Source organism: Aulonocara stuartgranti (assembly GCF_965226115.1).
Source record: "Aulonocara stuartgranti genome assembly, chromosome: 20".
NCBI classification, from domain to species: domain Eukaryota; kingdom Metazoa; phylum Chordata; class Actinopteri; order Cichliformes; family Cichlidae; genus Aulonocara; species Aulonocara stuartgranti.
In genome coordinates this window covers 3,042,751-3,064,052 of record NC_138956.1, presented here as the reverse complement: position 1 = coordinate 3,064,052, position 21,302 = coordinate 3,042,751, and the positions used below count along the sequence as shown (strand labels likewise).

General features: G+C 42.4%; 1 protein-coding gene across 3 annotated transcripts in view; it reads left to right on the top strand.

Moving 5' to 3' along the window:
* Positions 1 to 4,667: 4,667 nt before the first annotated feature.
* Positions 4,668 to 21,302, top strand: part of l1cama (L1 cell adhesion molecule, paralog a) — a 43,074-nt gene continuing 26,439 nt past the window's right edge. Inside the window, exon 1 of one of the 3 annotated variants that reach the window (XM_082517853.1) lies at positions 4,668 to 4,800. The gene's annotated coding sequence lies outside the window, so the exon portion shown is untranslated. Of the gene's footprint in view, positions 4,801 to 11,508; positions 11,653 to 21,302 lie in introns of those variants that run through there. The other 2 variants (XM_082517852.1, XM_082517854.1) reach the window with 2 other exon arrangements.

Sequence of the window (21,302 nt, the reverse complement as noted above, 5' to 3'; positions counted from 1 at the left end):
TAATATCTGCTCGATTTATCAAGACATCACATATTTGCATAAGTGCTCTAACGTTTTTGGAGATGCCTGTTACCCACCAGCTGACCGAATACCTGGACTGGCCATTGGGCATTTACCCGGCATTTGCCCGGTGGGCCAATGGTGATTTTTCATTTTTATGTTAGTTTGTTTGTTTTTGTAATGGTATAAACAATGAAAGGTGGTGGATTAGCCAGCTGGTAATAATCAACTCTGGGCTGGACCAATTACAATACATCCGTATTGAGGGGAAAAGACTTCAGCGAGAATAAAAAAGACACAAAGCTGGAGTTATTCTGTGTCTTAGCTGCCTCTTCTCTCCTCATTCTCCCTCCCTCTCCTGTTGCTACTTCAATCATGAAACTGATCAATGATCAGCTGATCGTCTCTCTTGTTTGTTTATCTCCCACTTTGCGCCAGAAACAGGAAACCAGCGGATGTTGCGCTAAACAACAACAGCAGCACGTTCAAAATTGATCAGCTGTTGTTAGAATTTATTTAAAATTAATTTCTAGTATCAGCTGATGTTTGCTGGAGCCACAGCTGTAAAGCTGGAAACATGAAGGTGATACAAATCATACATATATACCAACAAAACAGTGTACATCACTGTCACAACAGCGTTTGTTTTCGTTCAAAGGCTTTATGGTTTTTCCAATAATACCTGGTGGTGTAGTCGGTGATTTTTTTGTCAGTTCAGCCTTATATATTATGTTTAACCCGAGTTCCCACCCGGTCAGCTGGTGGGTAACAGGCATCTCCGAAAACGTTGGAGCACTTATGCAAATATGTGATGTCTTGATAAATCGAGCAGATATTTGAAGTTCACACAGCTACATTCTAACATGAAAATATCTTAAAAGTTTATTTTGTGTCCCAGAAAGAGTAATATTTCAAACTCCGCCACTCTGTGTTCCTCCGCCACTGCCTCGTTTGAGCTTTGGACGAAATGGATTCTGGGATATTGCATTTCGTCCTTTCGAGCTGATTGGAGACAAAAACAGCCAATCAGATTTTTTTGCATCCAAGTCTGTGATTGGCTGGTTTTGTGGCACAAATATAACGGTGTACAGAAAGAGTTGAGCGTGCACGGGCAGAAATGTTGAGAGCGTGAGCGACACATTGCGAGCGCAAATACAAAAACTGAGCGAGAGGGGCTGCTATTGTGCGTGTGTATATGGATAATAGCAAACACGGATATACATTTTTTGCATGCAGCAATGAATTTTGTTCACTCAAATTCAGCTTTTCTTCGCTCAAAATAAATTTCTCCTCAAAATGCAACACTTGCACCTGCAAACCTTTTTTACGTGCGCTCAGAATAGTGGCACAAAAATAACGCCATACGCCTACCCCCACTCCTGCTTTACAGGTGAAAATAGAGCAACAGGACCGCTGAGTCTTTGACTTTATTTATTTTCTGCTGTGTTTTACTTGCATCTATTTGAAAGAGTGAGTGTAAACACACAAAAATATTTTATTTCATGTGCTGGAATGTGCAGAAAATAGGTTTAAATGTTAAACTAATTTCTTCCAGTCAGAGAATGTTGCATATAATTACATTTTTGCTTGATGCATAAAGTTAAAAGATTGAAACTAATAAAACAAGTTAAAAAAAGACACTTTTCCATTTGATTACATTTTGTATGATGGATTATGCAGAAAAAGTAGAATTGGGCTGAAAGATCTATCGCTTTATCACCTCTTCAGGTTGTAAATTGGGTTTTTAAAAAGTAACTAAGTAACTAAGTAATTAATTACTTTTGAAAATAAGTAATCAGTAAAGTAACAGGATTACTTTTTTGGGGAAGTAATCAGTAATTAGTTACTGATTACTTTTTTCAAGTAACTTGACCAACACTGGCTACATCAATGTTTCTGGAAGGGTCAGTGATTCTGCCAAATGTAGAGTACTGTGAAAAAGTCTTGAGCTGCCCCTCATTTCTTTAAATTTTGCGAGGAAAATGGGAAATACGTGCAGCAATTTTATTGAAACATGCAAATGTACATGTAAATACAGTATATGAGGCAAAAACAGAATTTGTACAATTCTAATGAGCTTGAAAATTAATACTTGGTGTGACCACTTGATCCTCCAACACAGCGTGAATTCTGTTAGCAAAACTTTCTCATAATTATTTAAAGGGATTTCAGTTCTCCGGGCTTCTTGAAGGACATTCAAAGCTCTTCTTTGTTCCGTTGTCTGTCAGGACGATCCCAAACAGCTTCGATGACGTTGAGGTCTGGGCCCTGGGGAGATCAATCCATGACTGACAGTGATCCATTGTGTGCTTTACTGTGCATGTATCTGCACTGGCAGTGTGTTTGGGATCAGCTGAAAAATGAAGCTGTTGCCAGTGAGAACTCTTGCTGATGACACTGGTGCACAAACATGAGACATGCAGCTCCAAACCAAGACAGAGCTTCCACCATGTTTTACAGTTGGCGTTAGACACTCACTGTTATAGCTTTTTATAACAAATTGAACCAAAACTCTCATATTTTGGATTAACAACTCCATAATATGTGTTCCTGCTGATTTTCAGTCCAGGTCTTGTGTCATTAGTGTACCTTAGGTCTTCCTCTTTCCCCACTGCCTGGCAGCTCCATATTCACCATACTTTGTCCAGTATATCCAGTATCCCTCCTCTGCACATGTCCAAACCATCTCAGCCTCTATGACGTTGTCTCAAAAAACACTCAGCCTGAGCTGTCCCGTCTCATTTCTAATCCCGTCCATCCAGGTCATTACCAATGAATTTTAGCATTTTGATTGGAAAATGTGAACATCAAACAAAACTGGGTATGTCATCTGGACCGACCATTTTCCAGTCTTCATCTTCTATATAGCTGCCCTCACTTCCTCCTTACTAATCCTCTGTGCTTCTTGACTCACTCACTGTCCTCCATCCCTCCTCCTCGTCCTCTCATCCTCATTTTCTTTATTCATCAGCTTGTCAGAGTACTCCTTCTATCTTCTATACACACTCTCTTCACTCTTTAGAACATTTCGGTCTCTGCCTTTAATCACTCTCACCTGTTGCACATCCTTTCCAGCCTTCTCTCTTTGTCTAGCGTCAACCTCACATATCCCACTTTGCCCATCTCTCTGTCTCTCTCTTTGATTCACAAAGGGCGAGATGCACTGCAGCATTAGTTTCTCTGGGACTGCTACTTCAAAAACACATGTAAGAGAATTACAAAATAAGTATGTAGTAGTAGAAGTAGTAATGATAATCTTAAAACAGCATGAGGGAAAACATTTAGGCAGCCTGAAGGCAACACATGTTTGAGTTCAGCTAGGGTTGTGAAACTGTGTGAAATTAAGAGGGACAGCTGCTTAAAGGATTGAAACGTTAGGTGTCACCTTTTTATAACGAGCTTGTTGACTTGTGGTTGTACTTTGTATTAGAGGGTCCTCGAGATAAAGAAATGTTAGAAATGTTGTAATGTTCTGTCTGCTTTACACGGAGTCAAGCAGGAGTCCTGCACGATCAACCATGGCACTTCTATAGAATAATTTCATTTATATGGATTATAGCATAAATGTGAGTTTTTAAATGTGAGCTGGGTGGGAAAGAATTATCTTTCCATGGAAAGATAATTCTTTCTTTTTTCAGTGCCAACCCCAGCCTACCCCTTTGTCCCATAATCCTGTGTTCTTTTGCAGGATTAATACACGTTTTTGTTTGTTTAACCTGACTCCTCTGTGTTTGCATTTTGGATCCTCCTTTTGAACGCCTTGCAGCCCTAAAGGGTTTTAGAGAATGAATGGGGATGGAGGAGGTTTTAAAATAGTGCCACTTTATTCAGTGCTTTAAAAGCAAATAAAAGAACATTCAGTTCGACATTCCTTGATTTTTGGATGAGCTGGAGGGGGAACAGAGAAGACTGAAACACAGATTCATGCTAGCAGGATGCAGCAGATAAAAGGACGTAAAATAAAAGACCTGCTTTATCACGTGCGGCAGATGATCATCAACTATCATCACCAAGTTATCTTGGCCCCGACAACAAGCACATCCACACAGCCCCTGAATTACCCAACAATGAAGCCTCGAATCAGGACCTCTTCCCCCAAACTCAAATAAGAAATGGCAGATATTCCTGACACATTTTTATTCACCGGCGTTATGTAACATTCATCTCAGCTGTGCCTGCGATTACTCTATAATGAACTGAAGTCCAGTGAAATTCTTAATAGTGCAATGAATTAAAAGAGCTTATGAAAGTTGAGCTCAGTGGAGCGTAGAGATTACAAACACAAAACCTCATATGGACGTTATTTCACCCTGTAGTCTATTAGCCTCTGAAACGGTGCAGGGAGAACAAGTGCTGGAGAGCCATAGGCTATTTCCTCTATTATTATTATGCCTGGCACTGCCCAGGTGAATACAAGAACAGTAAAAAGAGCTGCTGGACCCTTTAATCCTGACCGTGTGGAAGGAGAAAGGGGAGGACAGAGGGGTACAATAAAGGAATGGCCTGAATCCACAAGGAGTGAGGTGAGGAGAGTGATGGGAGGGAACAGAGGAGGAGGAGGGAGGGAGGCAGGCAGAAAAGGAAGGGTGATGTCACCTCTAACAGGCAGCCAATGAGAGTCAGGGAGGGAGAGTGAGAGAGAGAGAGGCCGAAGGAGGGTGTGTTTTTCTATCACTGCAGCATCAGCAGAGGAAAGGGGCACGATCATTTTCATAGAGAAGAGAAAGAAAAGACACAAGTAGATCAGGAAAAGAGGGCGAAAAGGACGGGCCGACAGAGCCAAGGAGCATCACTCTGCAGGTAAGAGCATCTTTTTGTGACGAGGTGGGCAGTTTGTCATCACATGGAGAGAGAGCAGGAGTGTGCTGGTGAGTGGATTAATTAGGCTGCTAGGTGGAGGTGGCTTGTTTCAGAATCGCACCTTTGGCTCGTCTCATGCTGGCGGTGAAAAGACGACCGTCTGGTTCGTGTAAATCACTTTATTCTTACCTTTCTTATTTAAATGTCTTCACATTGGGAGGACATCGTATTTCCACCAGACTTGTTGATGTTTGGGGGAAAAAATCAAATTACATTTTTTAAACACATTTAACTGAAAGAATTAGACAAATGTAAAAAATTTCACCAGACGTGTGTATTGCAGTGTTTTGGGGGAAATATACTGTAACACTGAATCACTTTTAATTGTTAAAGGAAAGTCAGGTGCCAGGAGTAACCTGTTGGTGTGGAATACTTTTAGAGGAAATCTCTTCTCTTTTGTGGCTGGATTTATCGCTTGCTGACTGAAGAGCAAGAACGCTGCATGCAACAGGCTCTCCTCTCATTATATTGAACACAGAACAGTGCCGATTGCCATTGAACCTTTACTGGTCGGCGTTACATTTCCTTTACCTTTTTAGCTAATGTTCCTTAAAGCTGGCGTTTGTCTTAAATAAAAACTATGAAATATTGATTAATGGATATTTTTAAGTGCACTGAACCATGTTTTACATTTATAATACTCTGTCAAGTGCAAAATAAAGCTGCCCTCTGCTGCAACTGTCTACTGCATCACATTTGTAAAATTCTTCGCTTTGCTTCTCTTTCTGCCTTTTTAATTTAATATGAATATTCATCTCCTTCATGCATTCCCCTCCCCCAGCTGATATCTGGGTGGCTTAATGTTAAGTACAGTCTATGATTGCCATGTCCTCATCAGATTTTCACTCGGGTGTATGGAAAACGACAAAGCGGAGCAGACCCCAGCAGTTTTTCTAGTTCACCAGTCTTATTTCCTACACACCTGCAGTGAGTGTGTTGTGGCAGGTTGGTGTCAGGCTGGGTAATTTAAACCTGCTGAAATAAGAGAAGAAAAGGAAAAGGAAGTGGGGTGGTGAAAGAAAAGCAAAGAAATTCAGAAATCAACAGGAGACAGACTGAGAGAGAGATATTTAGACTGAAGGAGACATCAGAGTGAAAATAAGGGTGGGGCAGCGCACGCAGCAGACAGTGGAGGTGTGCCGACGGATGGAGGCGCTCACCTGGCTGTATGCCATACAGATGCCTGCTGTCAGCCTCTGCGACCTGTGAACCAATAGTTTCTGAGCCCAATGAAAACAGATGGTTGCACCAGTTGTGTTAATGCTACAGATCATATACAGTATATCAATATGTATTAAATGGATTTGCCAGAGACAGCTGCTGATGGTCGTGAGATTTTCCCCACTTGACGGTTCTTCACTGCCTGTCTCATGTTTTGTAAGTAACGCATGCATATCATGCACAGAGATGTGACTGGATTTTTAATAAAGCAGTGATTAAAAATCTGCGGGTATCACAAGTGTTTGTGCGCTAGTACTGCCGTGAACCGACACGCTCCCCCTTCCTCGATGCCTCAGTAGCCTGGAGCTTGTCCCAGATGAACCCAGTCGAGGGACTGGAGGGGAAGGAAGGCGCTCTGTCTCACAATGACTGTAACCATCTGTACAACATCCATAAACGCACTGCACTGCACACATCCACACAATAGATCACGATACAGCTGCTGCTGAAGGGGCACGTTGGACTGAATGAGAGTGTGTGTGTGTGTGTGGATCCTCACTGTGGCAGCGATGCTCCAGAGACCCACTGCTGGTCATATTATCATACTATTAAATGCAGCGGATTTTGTGTGGCAGCAAATCTCTAGACTGCGCTGGGAGCTGCTTGTGTAGCAGTGATATTGTTGTCAGAGTAGCCAGACTTGGACTCCGTCATTACCCTTGCTACAGCATGGTGCAGAATGTAATCTCCCCTCTGACGCTGGCTGGTTAATTGAGCTGTTTCATCAAAGAGATGGATGGAAACAGGGATTTATGTGCGGAGAGAAGGACGGACGAATGGGGATGTGCAATAAAAATAAGCAAAGTAGGATGGTGTAAGCAACATTAAAAAAAAAAAAAGCTGAAGGGGAAGAGGAGGAACGTCCTTTTGAAAGGCAAATCACTTTGCGTCATTTAAAGCATGGTCACTCCTTTCAGGGAGCGGAGAGAAGAGCACCAGCTAGGACGAACAAAAAAAGCAATGCCATAAGAGAAGACACCAAAAGGAAGACTTGTTTATTTAAACATAAATGCTCTAAATATTATTGAAGAAGGTTATAAGTAGAGCCCTGCAGTGCTTTGTGACATATTCATGCTTTTGCTGTATACGGTTTTTAATGTCAGGGACTGGCCCATTTCCAAATGCCTTTAGTCCAGCAGTGGAAGTCGGGAGCTGTGTTGTGTAGGAGGAGAGGAGTGATTTGCTCTCAATATGCCAGCTAGGAGCAACTCCAGAGTAGAGCAGCACAGCTCTGGCCCTTCAGCCACCTGTTATTGCCTTGGGGCACATTTGTCAGTCATCCCGCTCACCAAACGCAGATATACGAACACACACAAGCAGAAACACATCTGTAAGGCACATCCTCAGCAACCCAAACAAACACTCTGCAAATACACGCTGCAGAGGTCCTGTTGCAGTGCGCCAAATTAAAGATTCTCTAATGTTGCCTACACAGTCTGATTACTTAAGCGTCTGCGACTGATCAAAGACCACACTCATCACTTCAGCCATTAAAGCAGCAACGGGGTAAAATAAGGGTTATGAGGAAACGCTCGCTCCTAGACTGAAGTGTCAACAATAACACTTTCAAGTCTGAGTTTCTTTTTATCCTCTTTTGAGAATAGCGGTTGTAAAGTTACAAACTCACAACTGCAGATTCAAAGGCTTGTGGTGAAAGGCTCCCTTGAGTTATCTTCTAGTGTGTGTGTGTGTGTGTGTGTGTGTCTTTTCGATGCTGTGTGTGTGTGCGCGTGCACTGTTCAGCATCAGGATCCTGTTCCTTCAGGATGCTGTCAAGATGGAGAGTGAGCCCCCCCTTCCCCTTCCACCAGCTGCAGCTCGGAGGCTGTTTGATTTAGACTGTGCAGATGGGAGTCGACCCACTGGGTGTCAAGTAGAGGATCGTGTCGACATGCTGTCAGGGTTTGGTGGGGAATATATTGTGGTGATTTAGGGAGCCAAGGGTCAGATAGATTGACAGGCCAGCAGGGGTAAATTATTATGGAAAAGTGAGGAGGAGGAAATGAAGCGAGCAAAGGGGAGAGGGAATTTTGCAAAGGTAAGGTGAGGCAGAGGGGGGGCGAAACCATAAAGATGTGAAGGACTGATTTAAAAGGCAGGAGGATGGGAGGAGATGGGATAAATATGAAAGTTGTACTGGAAAGTAGAGAAGAGGCGTTGTGATCTAAAATCACAGTTCCCGCTCTTCAAACCTTTAAACATGGCTAATCCCTCGGACGGCGTGACCGTCTGTAGAGTCGGGGGAATTCCCAATGGGACGGCTCCCATTCACCTCTCCTTTGGGCCGCCTGGGTGGGGAAAAATGACTTTTTCAAGAGAAAATTACATTTTCTTCACAATGCCCATTCTACCATCTACCATCGCAGTAGATCAGATGGGATTTACCATCTGAAGGAGTTACCCCCTCCCAAATATTCAAGTCCGTTGGTGATTATGGAGAACAGGAAGAGGCCGAGAGGAGCTGAAAAGGCTAGGCTCAAAAAAAGAAGGGAGTTGGAGGAAGCTGTCAAATGTGCTGAGTTAACCTGTTTACCACAGGATAGATCCCAGATGCAGCCTGTAAGCAGACAGCCTGCATAGACTATAAGGCTAGCACAATTGATATAAAACCAATTCATATAATAGAGGTGACTAGCCTAGTTTATTTCGTAGAGCCCAATAGGTACACGATGAATCACAGATGTCCTACCGTTATAAGAAGAACATAAATGGTTCCAGGATGATCTGTGTAACATTGAATTACTGCTTTTAATTTAATGTTTTTGTAGCATCAGAGCAGCAGATAAGCCCATCAGACACTGTTGAACCTGATAAGCTTGGACAGAGGGGACAGGTAGAGAATAGTCTTAACAGAGTTAAGTCATTTAAATTAAGTTATTCATGTCTAGTGTAAAATATAACACGCGGAGAATAGACGAGATAGACTCTATATCCTATCAAGACTGAATATATCAGCATGATGGTAGCTAGCCTAATTCATTTTAGCCTGTCAAGTCAAATAGTCTAAATTGTGCATCACAAATATTAATTATAAACTATTATGATATGTAATATATAATTGTAAAAAAAGAAACAACCCCAGAATAAATTCCTCCCCTGTGGAAAAAAGCCCCCACTTCATGTTGCTGCCTTTGAATGTCTTGTTTTTTCTCCTTCCTCCAGTCTTTCATGTCGTATCAGTATTCATACAATGATCAGACAAAACCGCATCAGGATCTTAATCAAAGTAATGGCTGAGGCTCCGATTAGCCTTCCCAGAAAAAGACTCAGACAAAGACTCATAAATCCACCCCTATTATACAATTGAACCTGTGACGGAGACCAAGGCCCAAATAGAGGCGTCATGTATGGAAACAAATTTAATTTGGCAGAGTGAATTACTTTATCACTTTAATATAGCTTTAGAAGTGATGGTATGGGCGAGGAGAAATGGCAGTATTCCCCTGGGTAACAAATATGATATTGGCAGTTAAAATTGCAAAACTGAAACCCAGGAGAGAAATTAATTACTGACAAACCAAAAACCCAGCTGGAGGCCCAAGATATTGTGGAAAGAAACTCTTTAAATAAGATAATTAAAAATAAAAAAAATCGTTATCACTCTATCATTACGTTGCAAATCGTTCTAATCCTGTGACTTAAATTTTTTACTCGATGTGTCTTGAAATGAAAAGATGTAAATCACACAGAATCATACTGAAAAGCTGCAAAGCAATAAAGCTGCACACTGAATATGAATTAGGGGAGATATGAAACTCTGTCTGTCCTCCCGGATGCTCTCCTCATCCTTTTTCTGTCTCTTGCAAAATTATCTCTTTGTCTCAGCAACATAGAGAATTCCCCTCAGTGTCACTCCTTGTGGACCACAGTCAGCTCTATGAAAGAGGCTTTATTGTCCACCTCAGTAGCTATAATTAGACTAAATTGACCCTCTGTCCAGTGTATTTCCCCACTGCATGTATCTGTCTCTATGAAGTCTTCTGTTTAATGTCGAAGATGCTCCTCTGCCTAATTGTGTGCATCAGTCACAATTCACAGTGACCAGATGAAGGAATTAATTATTCATCAAATACCAGTGTTGGAATATTATTTTTTAATTTGTTAAAGACAATGTAAAGTATCTTTTGATGGATTATTCATTATTCACATTAAAATTTATGTGCTATAGCTTCTAGATAGCTGCGAAATTACGCTACATTAAACTATATGAAAATCACTGATGTTGTTTTATATATACACACATATATATACATATATATGTGTGTATATATAAAACAACATCAGTGATTTTCATATAGTTTAAAATAGAGAAAAAATAGAAAATAGAGATATTTTCTAAACAAAAAATAGAGATATTTTCTTATTTTCCTTCTGATTCAAGCTGAATACAATTATAATTAAAAATTAGGCATCTTCTAATATTATGTTATTATGACATTAATGTAGCACAAGGCTCAGGTAGCGCATGAATAGCTGGTAGAAACATCTTCTAATTTTTGATTTCTTACTTTGAGTATATTTCAGAGCCTGTACTTTTTTACTTTTTACTTGAGTAAAGTTGAATCAGCACCTCAACTTTTACTGCAGTATTTTTTAACACTAGTATCTGTACTTCTGCTTAAGTACATAATGTCTGTACTTTTGCCATCTCTGGGTTTTGTAGTCACAGTAGTGGAAGTGGCCGAGTGTTATAGCATCTCACAAACACCCTTCATTTGCATTTCATAAAGAAGTTTTGTAGGCGGGGAGGTATCTCAGCGTGTAGCATCAGCATGTAGCTCTGGACTAACATACCTTCTGAAAAATGCATTTGTAGAGTGAGTTGTCTTTAAAAATGCATTTATAAAATGTACGTCCTCTGGAGGAAAGCATTGTCTTTTTTTTGAAAGCACTGAATTTGATTTTTCCTGACTGATTTTTCTGATTTTCCTGGTTTTTCCTTTTTTGCTGGCTCCACGCTACCAAATTGAGCTCTCATCCGTCTCACGGTTGTGTTAATAAAAGCTAACACATTCGTGTGACGATACTGACAACATCTCCGACCACATTATGATACTTTGGGGACTTCACATATCATCGCCCCATTGTGGCTTTCATTACACTGGCTGTTTATTAAGAAGACACGGCCTCGTTGGTTTACTAATTTATTGATTTGTTGCTAAGAAGCTGGCTGCATTTTTAATGAAATTTGGGTTTGTGATATATCTCAGAACTGTAGGCTACATCTGCACTGTTGCTTTAAGTTACATCATGCAGCTCCTCTGAGATTTTGAGAGGGTTTCTCAATGCTTCTAGAATTTATTCTTCACCTCTCTTCTTGTTTTCCCTTCGGACCGTTCTTCTCAGTGTCCTTGGCATAACTTTCATGCCAGCTCATTTGTTTCCCATCATAACTGGATACACTTTTAAACAGTTTAGACAGACAGGCAACATTTTACTTGTACAAATGTATCTTTTGCACAGTTAGTATTTCATAGACGTGGCTGAATGTTTGAAATGATGGGGAGCCCGTTTGCCACACGACATGCATAATCTGGAGCACAGACAATCCGCTTTTCTTCAGACATTAAGGTAAGTGTGCTGGATGCCGTCCAGTGACGGAGTCGCACTCTCCATTTTCTCACATTTGAAATACAGAGTGCTTTGAGTGTTTTGAATCCCTCTGAAGGCTTATTTATTTGGAGTGTTGACATTTAAGTGTATTGATTTGCTTTCACTTGCCTCATTCTCGCGGTACTCCTACACCTCATTTGAATGAGCCATAACTGAAATAGATGGGGCATGAAGCGCAAGCATGAGGACAAACTTGCACTGAAACGGCATCTTCAAGTACTTCCGGCGATGCAAGTATCAGACTGTCTGTATCTGTGATGGAAAATGTTGGTAAAAACCATTGCTTATGTCTGCACGAGAGCAGTTAATCATGATGTACTTGCAAAAATAACATGTGAGACAGGAAAAGTGTGGTTGAAAAAGAAACCAACAGTGACACTAACTGAAAACATGATGCAGTGGTGGGAAAGGTTGAGATGAGATAAGAAGTAATAAGGATACGATCATACAGTTCTGGCACGTCTGCACATTGAAGTACTCGTAAACACTGTGTAACTCAGGATGCGACTCCCACTCCTCGCTTCAAGTAAAACTTGTTGAAAATGCGATTCTGTGACTCTGTGGTCATCGCTTAAATGTTTGATAAAATTGCTCCCAACAATCTGTCTTCTCTTCATGTCTCAGTGATGTTGTGACTCTACTTTCTTGGAGGCGTTTTATCTGCTGTGTCAGGCATGATATATTCATTAGGGTTGGATTACAGAGAGTGGGAAAGGATCAGGTTTTGAGTGGGTTGTAATCCCCATACACAGGCCTAATTTAATCTTACCTACTGTGCCATCCTATTACACACTACACCCACCGCATGTATTCAAGTGCTGGCCGGAGGGGAGCAGATGGGGGGCATACAGGGTTAAAACAGGGTAACGTCAGACAAAAGAGTGTGAGACAACGAGGACGGATCGTAAGAAAAGACCTACGGAGAAGGAAAATTGATTATGAACAGCAGGAGAGAAAAAATCAAATGCAGAGGAGAAAAAACGCCGAAAACATCAAAGAGAAAAGAATTATCTGGTAGATGAGATTTGGTGAAAGGTGTCCAACTATAATGGTTGCTGGTTTCTTTCCTGCATGAGCAGGCAGAAGACATTTCTTACAAAAACTGTTTATCTGCGAGATTTCATTTTTATGTAATTAAAGACTTTAAATATCCCTCCCGCTATAAGACTGCAAATCCATCACACTGTGCTAGAAATTATTCATTGCATTTATTAGAAATTCTAAACAGGGATGTCTAAAGAGTTAGTGAAGGAAACTGCTTAGGCATATTTTGTTTGGCAACTTCTCCTATCTGCCTTCTGCCCAGTGTATCCAGGGATGCTTCGCCACCTCATTATATTTATTTGGCCAAGTTGCAAAATAATTTGCATGCCACAGAGACTTTACACAGCGACGAGAGAGGGTTTATATAATGTAACCTAACTTCTGTTGTTTTTGCTACCATTTCTGACCTACATCCCTCTCATCATCCATCCGTATCTGCTCTTAGCCAGAATAAAATAGGCCACGCTTCCCTGCTACACAATCCACACACTATCTACCTGAAAAGGATCCTGTATGTGAAACTGTTCTTCTTATTCCCCCCTCTTTGTTTTTAAAATCAGGTTGGTGTTGCAGTCGTTTCAGTCTGCTCTCTGAATTGATTAGGGGTAATTGGGCAGAGCACTACAGAGAGCCTCTCACAGGCCCAAGTTGCAATAACTCAATTCTATATTTTGCTTTAAAACTGTCTGTTTACATCAGCCACTGTGCTCTTCCTGCTGAGCAGTGTTTGTGGCCAAACTCACAGGGCGCACTTGGTGCAGCTATTTTGTAAACCATTTGTTTAAATCTTTACTGAAGAGAGGATTTACTTGTGTAGCAGGACGCCGTGAGGATTGTTAATGTGAGGAAAAGATGAAAGGGACAGTCCCCAAGAGAAAACGCAGGAGCAACAAGAAGAAAACAACACAGCTTTATTCAGGGGGGCGCGTGCCACATGCAGGGAGATGAAGAGGGAACGGATGCGGAGCATAAACAAACCGCATGGAGATGGATAAAGAAACTGGAGAGAATAGACCGAGGGTCCGGACATTGTTAATGAGCTTAACGAGGTAATTACACGCAAACGCAGAGACCTCATCCTCCAGGCACTCACGCAGGTTGGGAGGGGAAAGGGGAAGCAGGTGAGAGAGCTGGCAGAGAAAGAGAAGACCTTTGTTATCAGTCACCTTTTAATCGTTTTGATTGAACAATTAAAGTTTGATCCTGCTCAGGGCGTGCGTAGGAACTGCGTGAATGTGGAGGTTGAGATGGAAAGGCGCTGAGAGAAGATAAAGAGGAAAAGACACAGGGAGCAGAGGGAGATGGGAGGGTAAAGGACAGAGAGCCCGCAGCGATTAAAATGTCACCGCGAGCAGAGGCAGATGCACACCTGTCAAGCACAAATTCGCCTGCACACCTGCAGACTGAACAGACAGCATGCGCTCTCTGCTGGAATGACTTTAATTCCCAGTATGCATCTTCCACCTTCATATGTCTCTCTAGATGTTTTTCGATGCTAGTCCCCCTCCATAATCCTACGTGTCTTTTTGTTTCTCCAGACAGTTTATGTTTTATTTATGTATGCAGCGAACGCTGTTTTGACCAGTCTTTGGTTCAGAAGGGGGACAAATAAGCCAACAATAAAACGTTCGTGACAGGGCTGTTACCAGCTTTGCAGCCATCACACAAGCGTCGCTTCCTGTGCTTCGACCCCTCGGCCTGCCTGCGGGGCCCGTCCGCCTCCACAAGTGTCAGGACAGCTGGTTTGTCCTTTCAGTTTCAATAAAGGAAAGATGTCTCAGAGTTATTTGAGACATGTTGTCATGCAAAACCTGTGTTTGTCTGGCTAGTTGTAGCAGGCGGGAGTTGCTGACGTGTGTTGTGGGTGTCCTATATAGAAACCAGCAGAATCAGCGGGTTTTAATCCGTACTATCATGGGGTGAAGATGAATTAGATATCTGCCACTGTTGCAGGGGATTTAGTGTACCAGAGCGTTACCCCGGGTCTTTTTCTCTATGAGAAAACATGTATCGTTATGCTCTGCATGCTTAGATCAACAGTTGGTATGCGTGCACATATAGACGTGCATTGTCAGAACATGTTCCTCAATGAACATAGCATCTTGTTGTTTAGCTGCAGGCGAAGGTTGCTAGAGTGTTCGGTGCTTCCCTGTGGCCTTTCTCTCTCGCTGTTTTCCTCTCCTGCTCTCATTGGAATTGGAGACAAACTCTTTCTGTCACCTTTCATAACTGAAGCAAAATGGGAAGGAAAGAGATATGAGAGACTATTTTAGGGACAAGGCCAAGGCTGGGGCCTTTTTGTTTATGGGGCAATACCCCAAGTGGATAGGGAGAAGAAAAGTGATGTGATGCAGGAGCAATGAAGCAAGGAAGATAGGAGCTGCAAAAGAGATGAAACAGCATCCTCACTTCTGTCTTTTTGTATTTATTTATTTTTTGCTTATTCACTCTGTCTGCCTCCTGGAATAGATGATATAAAGCCAGATATGCTTGTCACTCCCTTTAAATGTCTGATGGGAGATGACGCAAACAGGCTGATGCGCACACAGCCGAGACAGAACAGGTTGTCTGTTTACCCTCTTTCATATTGCGCCTCGCTGAAAATTGATGCACGCGCCGCAAAATGTCACGTCCTTGATCTCTTTGCACCACTACACACTGGTGCGTGGAGGGGCTGGAGCTGTGCAGAGACGCGGGGAGGGGGATTTACAGAGGGGTCTGCAGAGGAAACAGGGCTGTGCGCCTCAGATAACACTGCAGCCTTTGATGGAGCCTGGCCCTTCTCTGTTGGAGAGCGCAAGCTGCTCCGCCTCAGATACATCCCCACCTTGGACTCCGCTGGTAATGATTGGATTTAGTTACAGAACAGAAATGGTTTTCTGATGATAATGATAACAGATGCGAAGGGAGTTAGTCAGCCACTTAGGGTCGAGGGACCGTATCGATGCTGTGCCAGCCTGCAGATTTCCCCTTAGACTCCCCTGCCTCTCGCAGGCTTGATAGAAGCTGATGGTGGAGGTTGATAGAACGCTACCTGTAATTGCATTGTGTATGATCCTAGAAGGGTGGCTGTAATGAAGATGTAGTGCAGGATAGCTGCATTCCACAAAGCAGCAGAAGCTTGGTAGGGGGTCTGGGGGAGTTTAGAGAGAGAAAAGGCGTGGTTTTCTACTTATAGCACGAAGCAATCAACAGGGAGCAGGGAACTGACAATAGAAGGGTAAGAGAGACAGGAGTGGAATTAAAAGACTTAAAAGTTGACAGCCGGGAATGATGAACTCTTTCAAGTGTTGGTAGCATGTAGACAAAACGAGAGAACTGGAGAAAGACGGGAGATCGGGGAAAGCGCAAGTGAAGGCGACACGCAGGAGACAGAAGATGAAGGTAGCGAGTATAAAAGTGCACATCTATGACGAAGGAGACAGGGGATGGGGGGGATGGGGTGAGGAGGATGAACATGTGGGAGGGGGCAGGGAGAGAAATATTTGCACTGTGCCAGTGAGCTGGAGTCAAGAGGTTGTCATGGTGATAGTGAGGTGAGAAAGGAAAAGGGAGGCAGGGGTATTGACACCTACACACACACACACTGAGAGACACACACATATAAAAGCTCATACACACAAACTACAGCAAATAAAATTCGTCTTTCACAAGAATACTGACCTGTCACATCTCAGGTAAACAGACTTTTTCACGGGGACGCACACAGAGTGGGTGTGCACGACTAAGCTGAGGTCATGTATGAAGCCTGGTAGTCATATTACTATGCAAACTCTGTTTCCCAGATCGCTTTGCTTTCTTTTATCCTCAATCAATCCCATTTGAATGGCATGCAAATCCTTTGAAACTGACTTTAGCGTTGCCTTTAGTCTGCTGCTGCATGCACCTGCCTGTGTGTCGGTGTGTGTATCTGAGCCTTTCTGTGTGCGCAACAAGCAGCTCTAGTCGGGCATGTTTGTCTGAGCCTGTGCACATACTTACATAATAACCATCTGTAGTTTCATATAAATATTAAAAACGATAAACCTACAGAGGCAGCAGAAGGAAATGTCAAAATTTGAGGATTTTTTTGGGTGTTTAAGAGAGTCGTTTTTACAGTCTGGAACCCTGTAAACATAACAGCTTGCTACGATTAAGTCACAGTTCTTTCTCCTCCTAAATAAAACCAGCTTCACGTTAACTGTTAGGAATTCATCAGACTCGGCTGAAACCATCTTCAGTCCTTATTGACTAAACCAAACGAGTGACTTGTCTTGGTAGTGTGGGGAAAAGGTTGGGTGTGTAAAAGGAAAAAAAAGCAAGCACAGCAGGAAGAAAAAACATTTCCATATTGAACAACAAACAAATCAATGCCACTGCTCGTTGGTAATGCTGGCTCTTATATGAAATATGCTTTTAGTTGTGCACTGAGTGCTGGGAGGCAGTGCTACCTCAAAAAAAGTGCACTGCAGCTGATGACTCGATAATCATTTTTTAAACTGTTTGAAGTTTTACAAAAACCTAAAAAATACTGCAAACATGATCCTTTCTTTAACACTGTTCTTCCTCCTTATCACAGCCACTTTTATTTTCCCACTTTGTTTCCACTCCATAGATATTTACTAGCTGTTTAGGGATGTTATCTCCGCTCTTGTCCCTAGAAGACCTTCTATTTGATTAAATGAGTAGCACTTAAAATGAGTGCAACTTTTAACAAAGTTAATGGGTTTGTCGAGAAGCTTTTTGTGTAACCTGGTATTTTAAACATGTCAATCAGTGGATCTTCCAAGCTGTTTCGGTAACTCTGCATCTCCTCTACTTCTATTACTGCAGCTAGTTTAGTTTGTGTTATATATTTTTTTATTTTTTTTGCAGGGTTTCTCTTGTTTGCTTTGTTTTAGCAATGAAGTGATGAGTAGGAACATTTTGTGTGTGGGTTGTGTATGTTTTCATTCATGTGATTCCTGTAATTTCCTGTGCGATTCCTTCATGTCTCTGCAAGCCCAGTGTAACGCTAGAAACAAAATCCATCCTCTTTCACACAGTCGTTCGGCCACTGGGGCTCTTCCATGCAAACGTGTTAGCAAAGCACTATGTGTGACCTTGCCCTGCCAGCAGCTCATTTCCCTGAAGTGGTGGAAAAAAACGGATTACATCCAACGTAAGGAGACCTTGACAAATGCGTCTGGCAAAGACTGAAGTCTTGGCATAAAGCATTCTGCAGAGAAGCCCACGGGCAAATCTATCTACTAGAAATTCAAGCTAAATAAAAAGAAAAATACCTGCAAAACCTGGAAAATGGAGACACAGAAACAACTCTCAGATTTGTTTGGTATGAATTTCACTCAGGTACGGGGCTCTCTGCTATCTATCCTGTTATGATGGGGGCAGTAGGCGACATAAACACCCCGCCCATCTCTTCAGGTTATGGCATGCTGCTTTTCCCTATGGATGTGGCCACGTGTTCTTGTGTGTCACACAAGTGGCTGGCAGCTGAGTCCTGCAGCGCTATATAGGCCACTTATCACCTACCCGAGGGACCACACCCTTTTCTCTGTCAGATGAATGACTGAATGCACAGCACTTCTTTAGAAATCACTACCTGCAGCACACAGCAGGCCTCCCTCCACCTGCTCTCTGCACTGATGCAACCCACACATATGCAGACATATGCTCCTATTCACACCTGAGGCTCATGTGATAACTAAAGCACTACAGCCTTCCCTTTTTATTTTTACAGCTTTCACTGCATTTATGGATGGCTGATTCAATAACAACACGACCTATATGGAAAAGTTATCACAGAGTCAATGTTTTGTGCCCATCTGAATAAAATGGTTTAGCTTTTCAAGCATCATATACAATGCTTCAGTGCCTGGTTTCCTGCTGGCCCCCTTTTTTTGTTGCTGTAGCGTGTTTGTGATCTGCAGCTAAGCTGCTGCGTTTGGCTTCGAGGCTAACAGTGACAGATATACTAATGTTAGCTCCTTTTCACAGCCCAGCCTATCTCCAGTTTGATCCCCAAAGGCTTTACTAACAAACAAACAAACATAAAATTTCCTTTTCCCCCATCTGAGCTGGTATTTTTATTCATTTATTTATTTTTATCTCTAAGGGATGAATAGCTGCATACAAACACAATTACTCAAGTATCCCCCCTGAATCTCAGTTCCCAAACAGAATATGTCCTCACAGGGGAACAAAAAGTGTCAGTGAAGGTCAAAATGCATGTCAAAATAAAACTAAAAAGAAGCAAGTTATTCACTCTGGGGGATGAGGAGAGGGAGGAAGAGGCTGACTGTCAGAGATAAAAAAACAAACAAACAAACAAACAAAAGAATGCAAGGAGTGTAGGATGGAGCAGGAGACGTGAGAGGGGAAAGAGAGAAGGTCACTCGTAATAGCTCTTCCACATAATTTCATAATGCCATGATTGCCCCTATTTACTCTGGCTAACACCATTAACTCTCTGCTGTATGGACACTAAACCATTATGGCACAAGAAATAGCTTCACAAGCTGTATACGATCACCACTGGATGCTCCTACAATACAGTTTACACAACAGTGTGCCTATAAGATATATGATGTGCATAAGCGTGGAATTATTCGTAGTGTGCTGCAGAACCATTGTGTGTTTTATCTTACCTAAGAGGAAGTGTGGTGTGTGTGTAGGAGGGGTGGGGGGTATCTGGATGCAACACATCTTATATCTTCAGCGTGACACTGAGGGTGTGTCTGTAATTAGCGGCGTTTGTGCTGCAGGCACAGACTCTGACTGATGCTGTTGCTAATGAGGCAAATGACGCCCACGAGCAGAAGTTCAGCAGCAGTAAGGGTTTATATTTGAGTATGTGTGAGTACGAAGTCACAGCGTGTGTGTGAGTGTTTGCTTGCACATACAGAGTGCACAGCAGGCCTTAGTGTACAGAAAAGATTTGATTTGCTTCCTTCGCATTATCTGTGTGTGTTTGTTTGTTTTTTAAGATTGGGTTTTCTGTTTTCTTGTAATGTTATTATGTTTAATTTGCAGGTGAAATTAAAGGAAATGGGAAGTGATTTTCATTGACCACATGTTGAACCTGTTTTACTCCCTCATGTTTTTAGCTATCCAGTCACAAAAACATCTCCATTCAATTCACCCACCCCCCCTTTGAACATACATACACTTTCATTTCCCACAACCAGCTGACTGACAGGCAAGACAAGTAAATTGTCTTATCAGTTTTGTACTTAAGTGCGCAGCAACTAGCATGCCAGAGTCAAAGGCAGGTCTCCATCTGCTAGACTGGCTCCATTAGCTGATAAGAGCGATTAGCTGACCTGCTGACACACAGACTGATCTTCACTGATACACGCAGCAACAGAGACGGGCTTATGTGCACCTAAACACATGCACCCCCCCCAACACACACACACCGGGAATCTGATACACTATTACAGGGGGTAACACCCCTATGTTGATCATTAAAGAGCTTTTACTGGTCCGGGTTCCCATAACTAGATCTCTCTTCCTTTAATGTCATTTAGGATTCACCTTTCTTTAAGAAAAGAAATCTCTGCAACCTATTTCTTTCTCTCTTCGCCTTCATTCACGATGAATTTTTAATTTTTCAGACTTTTTTGTTCTCAACTTTGTTGTTAGCTCCACCCATCTGGTCTCCCGTCGCTGCTGCCCTTCTTTTCCCTTTCTCCTGCCTGCATCCCTTCTTCCCTCCATCCACCTCTCCTGCCTCTCTCCGGACCTGACGGATATCTTAATGAGTCCACTCCCTTCTCCTTGAATTATTCACCACTATTTTTTCTCTCTCTTTTCTTTTCTTTTTTTTTGGGGGGGGGGGGGGGGGGGGGTGTTGTTGCCACCATTGCCATTGTATCTTAAGGGGAAAAACATCAATAAATAAACCGCGCCAGAGGTAGCTTCTTCTGCAGTCTTGGTAATACGCTGAATAACTGTGAAATAAAGAGAGAGAGAGTGAGAATAGAGAGGTGAGGAGCACTCTCAGCACTGCTGTTTTGTAATTTAACTTTCTGTTGTATAAGTTTGTAAATTATTTAGCCTTATAATCCTTGAATTTGCAAGCTATGAATATGTGCAAACAGTGAATATATGAGCACACCCAGTAATCACACTTGTGTGTGTGTGTGCTGAGAGGAAAGTCTGTCAGTTTGCACCACTCAGTGCCTACGTGTGTGTGCATATGTAAGTGATACCGCAAACCCGATAGTGTCCATGTGTGTGAATAACTGAATTTGTATGTACAAGGGGGGATGCAGTGTGGAGACCATGTTGTTATGGCAACCAGGGTAGGGAGGGAGTGGGCGGTTGCCCTCACGGCTCCTCTGACAACCTTTATTTTCTCCTGTGTTGAGCCACTCCAATATTAAACCCTAATGCATGTCAAAACGGAGGGAGGGGGGTGAGGCCTGTAGTGAGGTGGGGTCCTCGAAAACAGGTGCGCGTTTTGGAAAATGATGGCGATGCTGCGCGGTGTGCCTTCTGCCACCACGTTTGACACCAGTGGGAGTAGTAAAGTATGCAACTGCTGAGCTTATGCTAATAGTGGTATTGATAAATTCGCTGTC